Consider the following 18,165-nt stretch of genomic DNA (forward strand, 5'->3'; position numbering starts at 1 on the left):
TTTCGCTCGAAGTTTAATAGGCAGATGTAAAGGTTCCTTTTGTCTGAGTTTTGGTGTTTTGCAAGGTTTTAGCTATTGAGCTTATTTATTTTCTTTGCCATAAATTTCAAGCATAATGTGTGTGCATAATATATGTGTATAAGTATATAACTATATACACATCTGTGTGTCTGAATATATATCTATCTCAATCCATGTGAGTATACTGGGGTAAATCCTATAGGAGCTATAATAAATAATGGGAAATGAATGGAGCCCTTAAAAAAAATGGTAATAATCCATGATTCACATTGTCTGTCACAGCACACAGAAATTATAGCCTCCTTGCAGGTGCAGTTTTACAGATATTGCTATCTTTTCTTTCCAGAAAACAGCCTATGTTATCATGATGATTGTAAATTGTCTTATTATGTAACACACTGCTCTGAGCTTAGGCAATCCAGTTTTAACAAGAAGTTCTCAACAGTGGATGGCTTTTTTCCATTGCAGATATACCTCTAAAATGTGTAACCACTATAACGTATAAGCAAAACTAGAGTTAACCATAAATTTAAGGGTAATAAAACAAATTGAATTCTCATGGTAACATTAAATTACTGCATTTTAGTCTTCTCTCTTTCATTTAAAATCTGTAATTAAATAAAATACGTATGCAGTTACACAAACGGACAAATGCTTATGCAACCAATAACAGAAGAGATTTGCATTCATTTTCCCAGATACGACAGGATGCATATTTATTTGATGCATGCTGCTACAAGGTCACATAAACAAACATGAACACAAAAATGAATGTAAAAGATCTAAGGACACAAACTATTAGTAACAGGACAACAGAGGCTTCTATATTTTTTCAAGTATCTAATTAATACTCATAGAATATCCAGAGTATATACTGAAGCATACGACAGTTGTACCCATCTTGATTCAAGCTCTCTATCGAACTAGAAGACAGCAACCAAAACATTTTCAAGGGAAAACATTTTGTGGGCAGATGCCCCCACAAATAGACAAATTTAGTCAGTTATTCGGCCTCCCTGAGCTTTGAGTAAGCTGTGAGGTTGAGCTGGAGGAGGGAGAAGAGTTGGGGAAAACAGAAAGTGGTCTTAGCCAGCTTTATGGCTTTGAGGTACCATCAGAGAGGGCTGTGCTCTCTAGGCTGACAGGTGGGAAGTGTGGAAGCCTAGATCCAATGAGAGGAAAGAAGAAAATGATAAAAACAGACTGAAAGTTTTTGTGACACTCAATTATCCATTTCTAATAACAGTCTCTTTTGGTAATGAAAAGGCAGAGTCTATGGAAAGCCTTTTTTTTTCTTTTTTTTTCTTTTTACAGCTGCACCGCAGCATATGGAAGTTCCCAGGCTAGGGGTCAAAGTGGAGCTGTAGCCGCTGGCCTACACCATGGCCACAGCGACGTGGGATCCAAGTCGCATCTGTGATCTATGCCACAGCTGATGGCAACACTGGATCCTTAACCCACTGAGCAAGGCCAGGGATCGAAACTGCATCCTCACAGACATTATGTCGGGTTCATAATCCACTGAGCTGCGACAAGAACTCCCCCACCCTTATTTTTTTACATATAGCTGCAAAGCTCTTTGAGACAATAGTTCATACAAAAATATATAACATTATTTGAAAACCAGATCATTTCCAAACAAATCACAAGTTTCAAAGACTAATCATTTTGTGATCCATGACTGGCATTTATTTTCTAGAGGAAAGAACCTAAAAGCTGTCTGCATCCAAAGGAGGAATTAGCAGATCAGATTCACCCCTCTGTGCATGGGAACATTTGTTCCAACATTTACTTTCAAATTCAATTATAAAATTTATCTTCTTCTTAGATACAAGGAAAACGCTTTGTCCCCACATCGCTGCCTCTCTTCCTTCCTCCTGGCGCACTTTGCATGGCAACTGACTCCTTTTTCCTTAGAAATCTAAGAATGAGAACATTAGGACCATGCCAAAGAATAACAATAATGTAGTCACTGAGCACTCAGAAGTCGTCAAGCACTGTGCTTAAGGGGAGTACGTCTTCCATGTCACCTAAACCTTCCCATCACCATGCCAAGGTTTATGCTATGGCCCATGCAATTCAAATTAGCAAGCCTCCTGAATCATGAAGGGCATTCGTTTGTCTTAGGATAGGGGTGCCCTGAGAAACATCAGCCAGCCAGGAAGTGGAAGAGCTAAGAGTGAAATGCAGGTCTTCTTCCACCCAGCAAGATACCCTTCGTTCATTCTCACATTGCTCCCAGAAGATTTTTCAAGGGTGGGAATGGACCAGCACCCAACAAGGGAAAGAATGCCACTAGCCAGCCTCTCCTGAGAAGGGTGAAAGACTGTCTCCTCCTCCTCTGATCTCTCCTCCTTCTTTCCCATCTCCTCCTGCCATCCTTATCACACCAGCGGGCATCACACTTCCAGGTGAGTTCAGGCCTCGGCTCCACTGTAGGAGAATGAGACTGTTTTCCTGTTTCACCCAAAGATGCCACATATGTGCTCAGCGTCATCCTGCTGTTGTTACAGGATTTCCAACTTTTCCCAAACATTCAGGGTTTGGTTTGGACAAACCTAAAAGACATTATGCCCCGTGCTTTTTCCCATAATTTTAAACCTAAATGTATTTTATGAGAAATCTAATCCGTATGTTTCTGATTAATTTGTAAGAGCCATTTGATGTCCAAGGGCCTTTTAAGTTTTATAAGCCATTTTAAGACTTTCCCTTAGAGATGTTTTGCCAACAGAAAATGAACTTAGATCCCCACAGTTCAAGTTCAGTCCCAACCTCAACAATCGCAGGACTCTCTGCTGAAACTACATTGCTTGCTGCTCTCAGAGGTGACCATCTGCAGCTATATCGGGGAACTCATCACCTACATCTTTGCTCAAGGTCCCCACTGAGACGTTGCTTCCCTCACATATGGGATGATGGTTAAGTTTCATTACCAAATACCTATCTCACAATGTAGCCTATGTTTCCACCCAGCTACCAGAGAGACTCTTACAGCCCAACTGGATGGATGATTCAGCAGAGCATTATGATCAGTCCCCATGGAAAAGCTAAAGACATTTTCCCTTAACACATAGGATTATATCTCTATTGACAATCTGGCTTCTACTCCCAGCTCTGTGGTCTACCAGCTATGTGACTCTGAACAAGTCACTTATCACCTCGAGCCACAGTTTTCTTAACTCTAAAACAGAAATTATAATTTACAACCATTTTAAGGATTGAAGACACTATGTCAGGTGCTTGACAGACATTTAGTAGACCAGCAATTACTAAATTTTTGTCTCTACATAGACAGAGAACATGATGAAGACACACAGATACACAGGCAGATACACAGAATGAATGTGATGTTCTATCTATAAAAATCATCTGAGGAACATGTTTGACATGCAAATTCCTGGGACACACAGCTTCATAAATCTTGGATGGGGCCCAAGAATCTGCATTTTAACAAGCTTCTCGGGTACTACCAGTGACCTGAGGACCACACTTTGAGAAACAATGACTTATGGGAATGTGAGGTCAGAAAAGGTAATAAACTGTTAAAAAGAAGATGATGATGCCACCAGCTACACTGCAATTTAAAAAAAAAAGAAAAAAGAATTAAAATAAATTTTTAACAATTTTAAAGATTATGACACTAATAATGAGATGTTGACAAATCAAAGATTATGAAACACATGGAGAAATGACGCACCGCAGTTTCTGAATACCTGATTAATTATTTGCATTTCTCAGAGAAGAAATAACCATGTACATAAAAGCAAATGCATGGATGTATTACAATTAACATTCAAAATGGGTTCAACCAATTTCATACCAAAGATTTTTTTACATTTCAGTTAGAGGAGTTCCCACTCTGGCACAGCTGGTTAAGGATCCAGTGTTGTCTCTGCAGGTGGCTCGGGTTCAATCCTCAACCCAGCGCAGTGGGTTAAGAATTTGGCATTGCCGCAGCTATGGTGTAGGTCACAGCTAAGGCTCAGATTCAATCCCTAGCCTGGGAACTTCCATACGCCACAAGTGTAGCCCAAAAAAAAAAATTGTTATAACGCAACCTATTGGAGAAAACAATTTTACTATGGATAGAGAATGTTGAATTTTAAGCTATAAATCAAATTTTCAAATTCAGCCTAAATTAAAAGTTAAAATCCGAGGGCACAGATTTTTAATAACAGGAAAAGCTGAGAGATGGAGAAACTTTCAGTTATTGACTCAGGACGCTGAGAATACCAGCACACTTATAGGCATCAGAGAAAAGACGAATATCTTTACAAGACAAGATTTCTTGAAGACACTACAGAGGGGTGGAGATAAAGCAAGACCAACCAACTGAGAACAAGCAAAGGCTGTTTATTCAGAGGTTGCTATAGCAAGAGTCAGTCACCATAAGTTGCATTTTAGCAAAGACTCATGAAAGGCGGGCAGAGGAGTGGGGAAGCTTCATAGTGGAAAAAAGAAGGCTTCTGGTGTGTCCTGATTGGAGGTTGTCGGTATGGGGAAGCTACCCAGTCTGTCAAGCTATAGACAGACTGACTGGAAGTGGGGCGTCCTCGGTGATTGGTGAAAAAGGACATATTTGGCTTTCTCCCATTAGTCTTAAGTTGGGAGCAGGGGCAAAAAAGTAAGGAAGCTGCCAGTTATTAATCAGGTCCTGGCTATTTGGGGCCAACTGTTATGGGAGTTATTGTTTGGCTTCCTAGATTGTTAATAAAAACATGTGCCTGACTTCCTCCAAGTCTGATAGATAACACACTGGCTCCCTAGGCTGGTTATTTCAAAAAATGGGTTAGTTTCCTGAGCAAGTTGCTGCAGGTCATGGGTCAAAGTTCTACTTTTCTATCATCATGTGGCCATTATCCATTTGTATATTCAGCCTTTCAGAATAAAAGTTATGAATCAAAGTTCTACTTTTCTATATCATCTGGCCATTATCCATTTGTATATTCAGTCCTTCAGATATAAATTTTTGCCAGGGTGGAGGTGAAGATCCTATTTCAAATTTATATTTGTTTTACATCTGGCCATTGTAAAATGGAATAATTATTAGAAATTCTACCATGAATTTGAGTTAGTTATAATGGTTTATATAACCTTTAACAATTAGACTATTATATTTACTTACCTGTCATAAGAAAACATATTTACTCATGTAGGACTGTTTAACCTACTACTCTAACTTAAATTATATTGTTACATTAACCCAGTCCGTACAAAAACTTTTCAGATCTTCCTGAAGATGGGAAGAAATAGTCTTTTTTCTTTTATCAATCGGTCTAGGTAAAAACATGTGATGACTTCAGCAGAAACTTTAAAAAACACAATACCATTCAGCTTCTACCTTACAATAGAGAACTACTTCAGAGGCAGATTTAACTTTCTCTAGTTGGAAACATCTAAACAACAGAGCTTTTACTACTTTTGCAAGTCATCTGTAAAAGTTACTATTTGCAGTTGTGATCTACCAACACCTAGTGGTATCAGGAATTAGTAGCTGACTCTAGTAAACTCTTCTGGGTAAAGAGGGAGTGCCATGGAGCAGACCCAATGGAAAATCTGTGATCGTGCCTAGGGCATATGGAGCCATAAATCATTCTTGGCCACAGAGAACATACCACAAGAATGGACTCAGCTCAAGACCTGAGTGAGGGGCTGAGAGAACCAAGTGGCCATTAAGGCAGGCAATCAGGAGGTTCAAATGCTATACCAAGTTCAGGATGCCTCAAGCAATGGTTTGCACTGAGCACTCCATTCATACAGGTGGAGCCCAGCAGGGAGTGCCAGCAGCAGTAAAAGCTGGAGCTCAGTCAGGCTAGCAGGTGCCAATCAGAATACCTGTTCATTGCTGCAGGGCAGGCTGAAATCAAGACCCCAGTCCCAGAAGGCAAGTTTCAAAAGAGGAAGGCACCAGGGTCTGCAGTCACAGGCCTAAGGATATGACCAAGGAAACCTGGACAAAACTAGAGAGTAGAGATCACATCTGGCAGAATTCAGTTGAAGGAAACAAAACCATTCTAGCTATTTTCAGGAAAAAGGGACTCAACAGAGGCAAGCTTCGCCTAGAATCTCCTTGGAAAGCTAAAAGGCTTGAGGCTGAAACTCCAGGGTTGACTCCAGGTAAAAACAATGCCAATTAGCCTGCCAGAGGAGCAGCTTCCTCTGCCAAAAAAAATGAGGAAGATGGGGAGCCAAGAATCTACCACCTCCACAAAGCCTCTTGACCCCACAAAGCTAGGAGGAAAGCACTGGAATGCTGCCGCAGTCAGTGCAGTCAGTACAGATCTACTGCAACTGTCACGATAAGTCACCTCTTGACCTTCACACCAAGAGGGTGATAGGATCCCTGCTACAGAAAATGCCAACACCTCCCCTACCTTGATTTCCAATAGAAAACAGCCAAGCAGTGGTCCAAATATCACACACATGTGTCTAACTGAGGGAAACCGATTCTCATTTAGAACCCCAGCAGGCTTCGGAGCCTCTGCCAGGCAGAAAGGTGGGCTGGCATCAGGGAATAAGTTAGTGCTGAGTGCAAAATCTCTAGGCTGAGACCCAGATGCATGGAATGAAGAAAGAAATTGCTCTTCCTCAGAGTTATCAAGCATCTGGTGGTCATTCCTAGAGTATGCCAGGAATGTGCCATAATAGGGCAACTCAAGAATCGATGCAGAGTCCAGCAATAGTCCTTCACCAATCACCGAGGACGCCCCACTTCCAGTCAGTCTGTCTATAGCTTCCCCATACCGACAACCTCCAATCAGGACACACCAGAAGCCTTCTTTTTTCCACTATGAAGCTTCCCCACTCCTCTGCCCGCCTTTCATGAGTCTTTGCTAAAATGCAACTTATGGTGACTGACTCTTGCTATAGCAACCTCTGAATAAACAGCCTTTGCTTGTTCTCAGTTGGTTGGTCTTGCTTTATCTCCACCCCTCTGTAGTGTCTTCAAGAAATCTTGTCTTGTAAAGATATTCGTCTTTTCTCTGATGCCTATAAGTGTGCTGGTATTCTCAGCGTCCTGAGTCAATAACTGAAAGTTTCTCCATCTCTCAGCTTTTCCTGTTATTAAAAATCTGTGCCCTCGGATTTTAACTTTTAATTTAGGCTGAATTTGAAAATTTGATTTATAGCTTAAAATTCAACATTCTCTATCAATAGTATTAATTAGAAAGACAGCCACTGTTCCCTGAGCATCTATGGGTCCAATGCCTTAGGTACACTGTATATACCGTTTCTGCAAATTAATCCTATAAGGTTGATGTTATCTCCATTTCACAGGGAAGGAAAATGAGTTTTAACATCAGCAACTTTTACAGACATACAACTAGTAAGTGATAAAGTAAAAACTGGAGGCTGGACTCTAAACCCAAAGCACCTCCTACTGTACCACACCGCCTCTCACTGTTAACTGAGCCATGGGTTCCCAAGTCTTTGAAAGAGAATTTACTTCTAAGTCCTGCCAAGTGCTAGCATCACAGCTGTTAATGAATCCTGTCCTGAATCAAGACTGACTCTGGAACTGGGGTCTCCGTGGCCTTCAGGTAAAGAGGCAGCCCAGTGAGACAGGAAGTGTAAGTCAAAAGCTGGTGTTATAAGCTTCAGTGAGTGACCAAAAGAATAATAACTGTGTTTTAAGTAAAAACTTGCAAATATTTCAACTATGCATATAGAATGAAGGGTCCTAGGAGTTCCCATTGTGGCTCAGCAGAAACAAATCTGACTGGTATCCATGAGGATGCAGGTTCCATCCCTGGCCTTGCTCAGAGGGCTAAGGATCCAGTGTTTCCATGAGTTGTGGTGTAAATCGCAGACACAGCTTAGATCCCACATTGCCGTGGCTGTGGTGTAGGCCGGCATCTGTAGCTCTGATTTGACCCCTAGCCTGAGAACTTCCATATGCCACCAGTGCAGGTCTAAAAAGACAAAAAAAAAATTTTAACTAAAAATAAAAATTAGAAAAAAATTTTTTTAAAAATAAGAATGAAGGGTCCTAGAGAACTTTGATACATGAAAAGGGCCTCACATTTACTACAGTTTATTCCTACAGAATATCGGTTCCATGTTCTGCTATCATCTGCCTTAACCCTTGTCTTTAAACCAAGAGGTCAGTGCCCTTCAAAACTGCCATGTTCCACAGCCCCATTTACCCCATTTATGGCAACTGCTTGGAGGGCTCTTTTTCTCACCCTGCATCCTATTTGGCCTCCCTTGTTCTTTTTTTTTTTTTTTTTGTCTTTTTGCCATTTCTTGGGCTGCTCCCATGGCATATAGAGGTTCCCAGGTTAAGGGTTGAATCGGAGTTGTAGCCGCTGGCCTACACCAGAGCCACAGCAACGCGGGATCCGAGCTGAGTCTGCGACCTACACCACAGCTTACATAGCAATGCCAGATCCTTAACCCACTGATCGAGGACAGGGATCAGCAACCTAATGGTTCCTAGTCAGATTCGTTAACCACTGAGCCACAACAGGAACTCTGGCCTCCCTTGTTCTTAAGACAACAATTCCATTTATCCTCCTGTTTTCTTCTTACCAGTCACTTGAAACAATTATCTCTCCTAAGTTCCAGCCCCCTGCACTTGAGTCTCCCCTCAGCCAGGAACAGTCAGCAGTGGCCCAAGGAGAAACAAAAATAGTTGAACAAAACCAAAAAATTTGGTCCTGCCCTAATGTAAAACAGCTGGAACATTATTTAAAATTCTGTTACTCAGACACCAAAGATCACATGATAGAACCAGGAAATTTTTGAAAAGCAATGAGAAAGTTGGTAAAAGACGAATACTATCCATGAAGATTTCACTGCTCACAGACTCAAAGAGCACATAACCCAAATATATAAAACTGTGAAACCATACAGATAAGAGATGAACAAATCTTGCTGAGTCCTATGGTTGTTGAGTTTGGGGCTGAACTTAAGCTACTGAAAATACCAAATAGTGAAATATAAGAATTCAGGACCGCCTTTTAAAATTTGAGAAACTTAATTTAGGAAATAAGAGGAAATACTATTTCACAAAGGGAAGATTAGACTTGTGGAACTCATTACACCAAGAAAGTGGTAGAAATGGGAAATATAAATTAAGCCCCAAAGGATTCGGAAAAATTTATGAATGGACCAAGCCAGAAGTAGCTACTAAGAAAACATAGATTATAACTAAGTTTTAAGATTGCCATCAAGCCTCCCTTCTATGGGGAGGGGATTCTGAACAGGGTGGCATGAGGGATGTCCAAGCAGGCTGATGGCCAGAAAATGAGCCACATGCAGAGAGATTAAGTAAATAAATGAATTAAAGATAATGGGAATCAGATTTCTTACTACTTACTACTGGAGAAGGTAGGTACAAATTTGGAGAGGGGAAAGCTAGAATGAACCCTGTGGTGTTTTATTGGAATTGAAAGTAGCAGTGTAAGTTATTTTTACAGAGAGAGAGATAGAAATAAAAATGTAAATCATGCATATATGTTTATACACACATATATTTCCTAGTTCAGCTGCATCTCAGTAACAATGAGCACATCTAATGCTCAGACGTGTATTTCTAAATATCACTCTCCACTGAAAGAAAATCAGGGATCCCTGAAAAAAATGGTTGAATCTAAGACTAGGGCAGGGCAAGAACAAGATGAACCTGGAATATCTGTCTTGTGAGGCAAGAAAGGAAGTGCTCAAATAATGGGGGTCATGTCAAAAGGATACAGAAGCCAGTTTGAAAGGCTTTCCTCTGGTCAAGTCTGGCACAATTTGAGCATCAAAATAAATAATGATAGTAATGGATTATGAGCCACTAAATAAACTGGAATGCATAAGTCCACACTAATGAAAAAAATAAGCGGGGAAGTTCCCACTGTGGCTCAGCAGAAACGAATCCGACTGGTATCCATGAGGATGCAGATTTGATCCCTGGCCTCACACAGTGGGTTAAGGATCTGGAGCTGCCATGAGCTGTGGTATAGGTTGCAGACGTGTCTGGGATCTGGCATTGCTGTAGCTGTGGTGTAGGCTGGCAGCTGTAGCTCCAATTTGATCCCTCGCCGGGGAACTTCCATATGCCACACCTGTGGCAGAAAGGATGGAAGGAAGGAAGGAAGGGGGAGAGAGAGGGAGGGGGAGGGAGGAAGGAAAGAAAAAAACAAGTGGGGAGAAAAGAAAGATCTTCCTTACTGTAGAATGTCAACTAATAAATGTAGAAAGAATTGGAGTTGCCTCATGACTCAGTGGGTTAAGGACCCAGTGTTGTCACTACTGTAGCCCAAGTTACTTCTGTGGTGTAGGTTCCACACCTAGCTCAGGAACCATCACATGCTGTGGATTTGGCCAAAAAAAATAAAAAAAAAAAGTAGAAATGGTGGAACTGCAAAATCACCATTTCGCAACATCAAAAGAAATAATTGGGGCAAGAAACATTCAAAAACCAGTGAGTGAAAGTGACATGAGGAATGGAATTATTTACAGTCTTAAAGTATCTCTCCACAAAATGTTTATTAATTGCAGGGGGGGGGGGGATTTACAGTAGAGAAACCTAGCAGACACCATCTTTGCCAAATGATCCAAGTTAAAGTCACCAGTAATGGGGCAAGATTTTAAAAATGCCCCCAATGAGGACCACTGATCTAAAACTCTTCACCCAGAAAGAGGCTATCCTTCTGAATTTGAGGGTAAGTCAACTTGACTATCATGGAAGTTGGGAAGATGTCTGAGTTTTCTTTTTTGGAGGCGGGCAGGTGGTAAGGTGCTATTATTACTAAGTCTATAAAATAAATACAAACTGAAAAGCTGGTGATTATACATGAGCTACTATATGATCATTCATAAAACCAAAACACTCAGGCAAATAGTATCATTCTTCCACTAAATTTCTCCCCCAAAATTCAAATCTTACACATTCTGCTTCAAATATGTGGGTAGCTTCAAGTCCTTCATATCACTGGACACCTTGAAACTTGAACCTTTTATGCTAAGATTCTGGGAGATTCAAAATCTTAAGAGTCAGAATTCTCATATGGGAGAAATTTTAGAGTGGGAAAAGAAGCAAATATATTGAGCTGCTGTCATTCACCAGCCTCTGAGTAGCTTGCTTTACATATAAGTAAATGGATTACTTTATTCATTTAATCCTACTACAACCCTATAAAATGGGCAATATTATCACTTCCATCTTACAAATGAACCTGAGGCTTAGAAAGTTAAGTAATTTGTCCAAGTCAAACAGCTAGTCTATGTCAGAGCCAGGTTCTAGGGTCCCATCTAGTTCAGACACCAAAGCCAGTGTAAACACCAACTATTACTCTGATGCCAAGGAATTGAAGAGAAGCCACTATGGAAAACAACATGTCTGATATGAGTATTGCAACTCCTGCTTTCCTGTCTTGTCCACAACAAATACTAACAGACATAAAAGGAGAAACTGATGGGAATACAACCATAGTAGGAGATTTTAACACACCATTCACATCAATGGACAGATCCTCTAGACAGAAAATCAATGAGGAAACAGAGATCCTAAATGGCACAATAGAAAAGTTAGACTTAATTGACATTTTCAGGACATCACATACAAAAAAATCAGAATATACACTATTCTCAAGTGCACATGGATTATTCTCAAGAATTGATCACATACGGGGGCACAAAGCTAACCTCAACAAATTTGAAAGTATAGAAAGTATTTCAGGTATTATCTCGACCACAATAGCATGAAACTAGAAATCAACCGCAGGAAAAGAAATGAGAAAAAACTGACTACATGGAGACTAAACAACATGCTACTAAAAAACCAATGGGTCAGTGAGGAAATCAGGAAGGAAAATAAAATATACCTCAAGAGAAATGATAATGAAAACACAACCACTCCAAATATATGGGATGCTGCAAAAGCAGAGCTCAGAGGGAAATTCATAGCAATACAGGCCTTCCTCAAAAAAGAAGAAAAATCTCAAATTGACAACTTAACCCACCACCTAAATAAATTACAAAAAGAAGAACAAACAAAACCTAAAGTCAGCAGAAGGAAGGAATAAAGATCAGGGTGAAAATCAATAAACTAAAGATTCAAAAAACAATAGAAAAAATCAATAAAACCAAGAGCTGGCTTTTTGAAAAGGTAAACAAAACTGACAAATCTCTGGTTAGACTCACCAAGAAGAGGAGAGAAAAAACCCAAATAAGCAAAATAAGAAATGAAAAAGGAGAAGTCACAACAGACATTACAGAAATACAAAAAACCATGAGAGAATACTATCAACAATTTTATGCCAACAAATTTGACAACCTTAAAGAAATGGACAGCTTTCTAGAGACTTAAAGCCTGCCAAAACTGAATCAAGAAGAAACAGACCAACTGAACAGATAGATCACTAGAAATGAAATTGAGTATGTCATAAAAACACTCCCTACTAATAAAAGTCCAGGACCAGATGGCTTCACAGGTGAATTCTACCAAACATACAAAGAGGAACTTACTCCCATCCTCCTTAAACTTTTTTGAAAGGTTGAAAAAGAAGGAACACTCCCAAAGACATTCTATGATGCCACCATCACCCTAATTCCAAAACCAGACAAAGATACCACCAAAAAAGAAAACTATAGGCCAATATCTTTGATGAATATAGACAGAAAAATTCTCAACAAATTTTAGCCAACTGAATCCAACAACATATAAAAAAGATCATACACCATGACCAGGTGGGATTCATCCCATGTGCACAAGGATGGTTTGACATACGCAAATCAATCAACACCATACACCACAATAACAAAAGTCAAAAACCACATGATCATCTCAATAGATGCAGAAAAAGCATTTGACAAAGTACAACATCCATTCATGATAAAAACTCTTACCAAAGTGGGTACACAGGGAACATTCCTTAACATAGTCAAAGCCATTTATGACAAAACCACAGCAAATATAATACTCAATGGAGAAAAGGTGAAAGCCTTCCCACTAAAATCTGGAACAAGACAACGATGCCCACTCTCACCACTATTATTCAACATAGTAATAGAAGTCCTAGCCACAGCAATTAGACAAACGAAAGAAATAAAAGGCATCCACATAGGAAGAGAAGAGGTAAAACTGTCACTGTATGCAGATGACATGATACTACATATAGAAAACCCCAAGGACTCAACCCAAAAACTACTTAAACAAATTCAACAAAGTAGCAGGATATAAGATTAATATTTGGAAATCAGTTGCATTTCTGCATACTAACAATGAAATATAAAATATAGAAAAGGAATATAAAAATAAAATACCTTTTAAAATTGCATGCCAAAAAATCAAATACCTGGGAATATACCTGACCAAGGAGGTGAAAGACTTATATGTTGAGAACTATAAAACATTAATCGAGGAAATTAAAGAAGACATAACAAAATAGAAAGCTATTCCATCCTCCTGGGTTGGAAAAAATAATAAGGTAGAAATGGCCATGCTACCCAAAGTAATCTACAGATTCAGTGCAATCCCTGTCAAATTACCCATGACATTTTTCACAGAACTAGAACAAACAATCCAAACATTTATATGGAACCATAAAAGACACAGAATTGAAGCAATTCTGAGGAACAAAAACCAAGCAGGAGGCATAACTCTCCCAGACTTCAGGCAATATTACAAAGCCATAGTCATCAAGACAATGTGGTACTGGTACCAAAACAGACATACAGACCAATTGAATGGAAGAGAGAACCCAGAAATAAACCCAGACACCTATGGTCAATTAATCTTAGACAAAGGAAGCAAGAACATAAAATGGGAAAAAGACAGTCTTTTCGGCAAGTATTGCTGGGAAACCTGGACAGCAGCATGCAAATCAATAAAACTAGAACAGACCCTCACACCATGCACAAAAATAAACTCAAAATGTCTGAAAGACTTAAATATAAGACAAGACACCATCAAGCTCCTGGAAGAAAACACAGGCAAAACATTCTCTGACATCAACCTTACAAATATTTTCTCAGGTCAGTCTCCCAAGGCAACAGAAATAAAAGCAAAAATAAACCAATGGGGTCTAATCAAACTGAAAAGCTTTTGCACAGCAAAGGAAACCAAAAAGAAAACAAAAAGACAACTTACGGAATGAGAGAAAATAGTTTCAAATGATGCAATGGACAAGGGCTTAATCTCTAAAATATACAAACAACTTACACAGTTCAACAGCAAAAAAAGCCAATAACCCAATTTAAAAATGGGTAAAAGACCTGAATAAACCTTTCTCCAAGGAAGATATACAGATGGCCAATAAGCACATGAAAAAATGCTCAACATCACTGATTATTAGAGAAATGCAAATCAAAACTACCACAAGATACCACCTCACACCTGTCAGAATGGCCATCATTAATAAGTACACAAATAACAAGTGCTGGAGTGGGTATGGAGAAAAAGGAACTCTCCAGCACTGTTGGTGGGAATGTAAGCTGGTACAACCACTATGGAGAACAGTATGGAGATACCTTAGAAATCTATACATAGAACTACCATATGACCCAGAAATCCCATTCTTGGGATATATCCAGAAAAAAACTTTCCTTGAAAAAGACACATGCATCCATATGTTCATTGCTGCACTATTCACAATAGCCAAGACATGGAAACAACCCAAATGTCCATCGACAGAGAAGTGGATCAGGAAGATGGGGTGTATATATACATAATGGAATACTACTCAGCCATTAAAAAAAAACAAAATAATGTCATTTGCAGCAACATGGATGGAGCCAGAGACTCTTAAACTGAGTGAAGTAGGTCAGAAAGAGAAAGACAAATACCATATGATATCACTTATATCTGGAATCTAATATACAGCACAAATGAACCTTTCCACAGAAAAGAAAATCATGGACTTGGAGAATAGACTTGTGGTTGTCAAGGGGAAGGGGGAGGGAGTGGGATGGATGGGGTGCTTGGGGTTAACAGACGCAAACTATTGCCTTTGGAATGGATTAGCAATGAGATCCTGCTGTGTAGCACTGGGAACTATGTCTGGTCACTTATGATGGAGCGTGATAATGTGAGAAAAAAGAATGTATACATGTATGTGTAACTATGTCACCATGCTGCACAGTAGAAAATTGACAGAACAGTGTAAACCAGCTATAATGGAAAAAAGTAAAAATCATTATATTTCAAAAAAACAAAAACTGTACGGAGAATCCTCAAAAAATTAAAAAGAGAAATATCACTTCATCCAGTGATTCCACTGCTGGGAAATGAAAATGGAGTCTCAAATAGCTATCTCCACACCAAATTGCACTACAGCATCATTAACAATATCCAAGGTATGGAAACAACCTAAGTTGTTCATCAACAGATGAATGGATAAAGAAAATGTGTGTATACACACACACACACACACACACACACACACACACACACACTCACACTGGTATTCTATTCAGCCTTGATAAAGAAGGAAATCCTGCCATTTGCAACAATATGGATGGACCTGAAGGGTATTATGCTAAGTGAAATAATCCAGGCAAAGACAAACACCATATGATATCACTTATTATGTGGAAACTAAAAAAGCCAAACTCATAGAAACAGAGAGTGTTGGTTATCAGGGGTCTGGGAGATGGAGAGGGGAGGAGTAGAGACAATGGTCAAAGGCTACAGACTTCCAGCTATAAAATGAATATGCACCAGGGATCTAATGTGCAGCATAGTGATTACAGTTAATAATCTATATGATATACTTGAAAGATGCTAAGAGACTAGACCTTAAATATTCTCACCTTGAGGAAGAAATGGAGATTACATGACATGATGGTGTTAGCTAAGACTACTGGCGGTGATCATCTGCAAAATAATGTGTATCGAATCAATATATCATACTCCTTAAATTTACACAATGTTACATGTCAATTTTTTTTCAACAAAGCTGGGAAAAAATTAATTAAAAAAAAGAAATGAAAGGGAAGAGAAGCCAACATTTTTAGATCCCATCTGTATGCCATCTCTGGACTTACATTTTCATAGTCATCTTCCTCACAACCCAGAGGGAGATGAACATTGTCATTGCCAAGATGAGCAAACAAGCCCAGAAAGATGAACCCTTGATCAGGGTCACTTAGCAAGGGTGTATCAAAGGTGAGATTTAAACTCAAATCCTGTGCTTTTTTAACCACATCATGCTGCTGTCTTCCAAGAAAGGAATGAGTCACATCCATGGTCAACCAACTAGAAGTTATTTTCAGGCCCTCCCTTGAACCCATGAAAGGGTTTAGAACAAAGAGCTACAGTTATTTCTTAGAATATTTGTTAGATCATCTAAGACAACAAAATCATTCTGTTATTTTCAAATAAAAAGACTGCTGTTTGCACAAGACTCTATTATTTAAACAGGCTTTTTGGCTCAGTGAGTTACCAACAGTTGTTTGGTTCACTTTTAAGTAATAGTCCAATATTATACAGTAGGGAATGGGGTAAGATTTTCAAACCATGCATGGAAGGTTTCGGTCATATTGTTCCCTTTCTCAGGATCTGGATGACCTTGATTCTCCTTCAGTTTCTGTTCATCGTTTTGCCATGTGGAGAATCTGAGTCTCAGTGAACTACTACTGCTCATTCATTCCTTTGGTGTTTACCACTGGACCATCCACAGTCTCTTAATGCAGGCTCTACGGCTAATACAAAACATGTGAACTTGGGGGCATTCTTTCCTGTCCAAAGTCATGTCATGGAGACAAGACATAAAAGTTAACAGATTGGAACTCTCATACAGAGTCAGTAAGAATGTAAGTGGGTACCACCACCTTGGAAAATGTTTGTTTAGCAGCACCTATCAAAGTCAAGCACATGTACACCAGCAGCTCCGCATGTGAATGTATCTCCAGCAAAAACAAGTGGTCATGCATACCAAAAGACGTGTAGAAGAATGTTGCTAGCCCAATACTGGAAATAACTAAAATAGTCACCAATAGTAGAACTAGTAAATAAGTTATAGTATATTTACACAATAGGATGTAACATAGCAATGAATGAGGAAAACTAGTAATACTCTCAATAACAGGAGAAATACCACAGACAGAATGTTGAGGGGAAGAAGCTCACAAAAAGACAACATTTTATGTGATTCTATATATCTGAAGTTCAAAAATAGCCTGAAATGGCTCTCTAGAAAATGTTTAAAAATGATAAAGTCGAAATAATGGCTACCTTTAGAAAACTATTACCAGCAAAGCACTAGGGAATTTTCTGGAGTGTTGGAAATGATCCAGGTGATCTTCACATGGTTATACATGCACATGAAAATGGATTTAAATTTAATCGATATGAAATTTAAATGATGTGCTTATTACTACAGCTAAGTTATACTGTAATTTTTTTAAAATGAAGCTCGATAGCTGTGTAAGTTTAGCTAAGAGATATCACAAGGCAGAGTAAATGAATGGCCAAGAACATTGTACTAATAAACTCTTTGAATGCAAATGACAGCAACCAAGCTCTGTGGGCTGGGTGGACTTGGAGGTCTCCATCTAAGAATTATGTCTACAATGATAGGGACTGTTCTGACTGGCAGAAACATTCCCTACGGTTTAGCTCCCACAAACCCCTGAAGACTCGTTAGCCCCATGCTAGGATTTATATGATTCCTCCTTGGAAATCTGGGCTCAGGGAAATGCAGAAAGCTTGAAAGTTTTAAAGTTCTGAAACAACTGCCTCACTATTTAGAGAGCAATCCAGTTGTGGGGCTGGGGGATGGGGATGGTTTAAATGTTGATTCCCAGGGTCCCAAGTTTGTGATTTGATGAGTTTAACTGGGATGGAATTCAGGACTCCGGAGATTTTTAAATGCATATATCCTACATGTTGAAAAAAAAAAAAAAAAGCAGCACTAGCCATTGTTGCAAACTGGCCACAAGCCATTTTGACCCAATTCTGAAAACTCCTTATCAGTTCTGATCTATCTTTAGTGAAACCAGTGAACTACATGTTATCCATAATCAGAAGAAACACCTCTTCTGATTGACTGTGGTGCCAAGGGGAAAGAAGAGATTAATACTCGTGATTGAAAGTGACTGCCAGCTGTTGGTGGGAAAGTAAATTGGTATAACCACTGTGGAAAACAGTATGGAGGTACCTCAGAAAACTAAATATAGAACTACTATGTGACCCAGCAATCCCACTCCTGG

This window comes from Phacochoerus africanus, chromosome 6 (assembly GCF_016906955.1).
Source record: "Phacochoerus africanus isolate WHEZ1 chromosome 6, ROS_Pafr_v1, whole genome shotgun sequence".
In the NCBI taxonomy this organism is placed as follows: domain Eukaryota; kingdom Metazoa; phylum Chordata; class Mammalia; order Artiodactyla; family Suidae; genus Phacochoerus; species Phacochoerus africanus.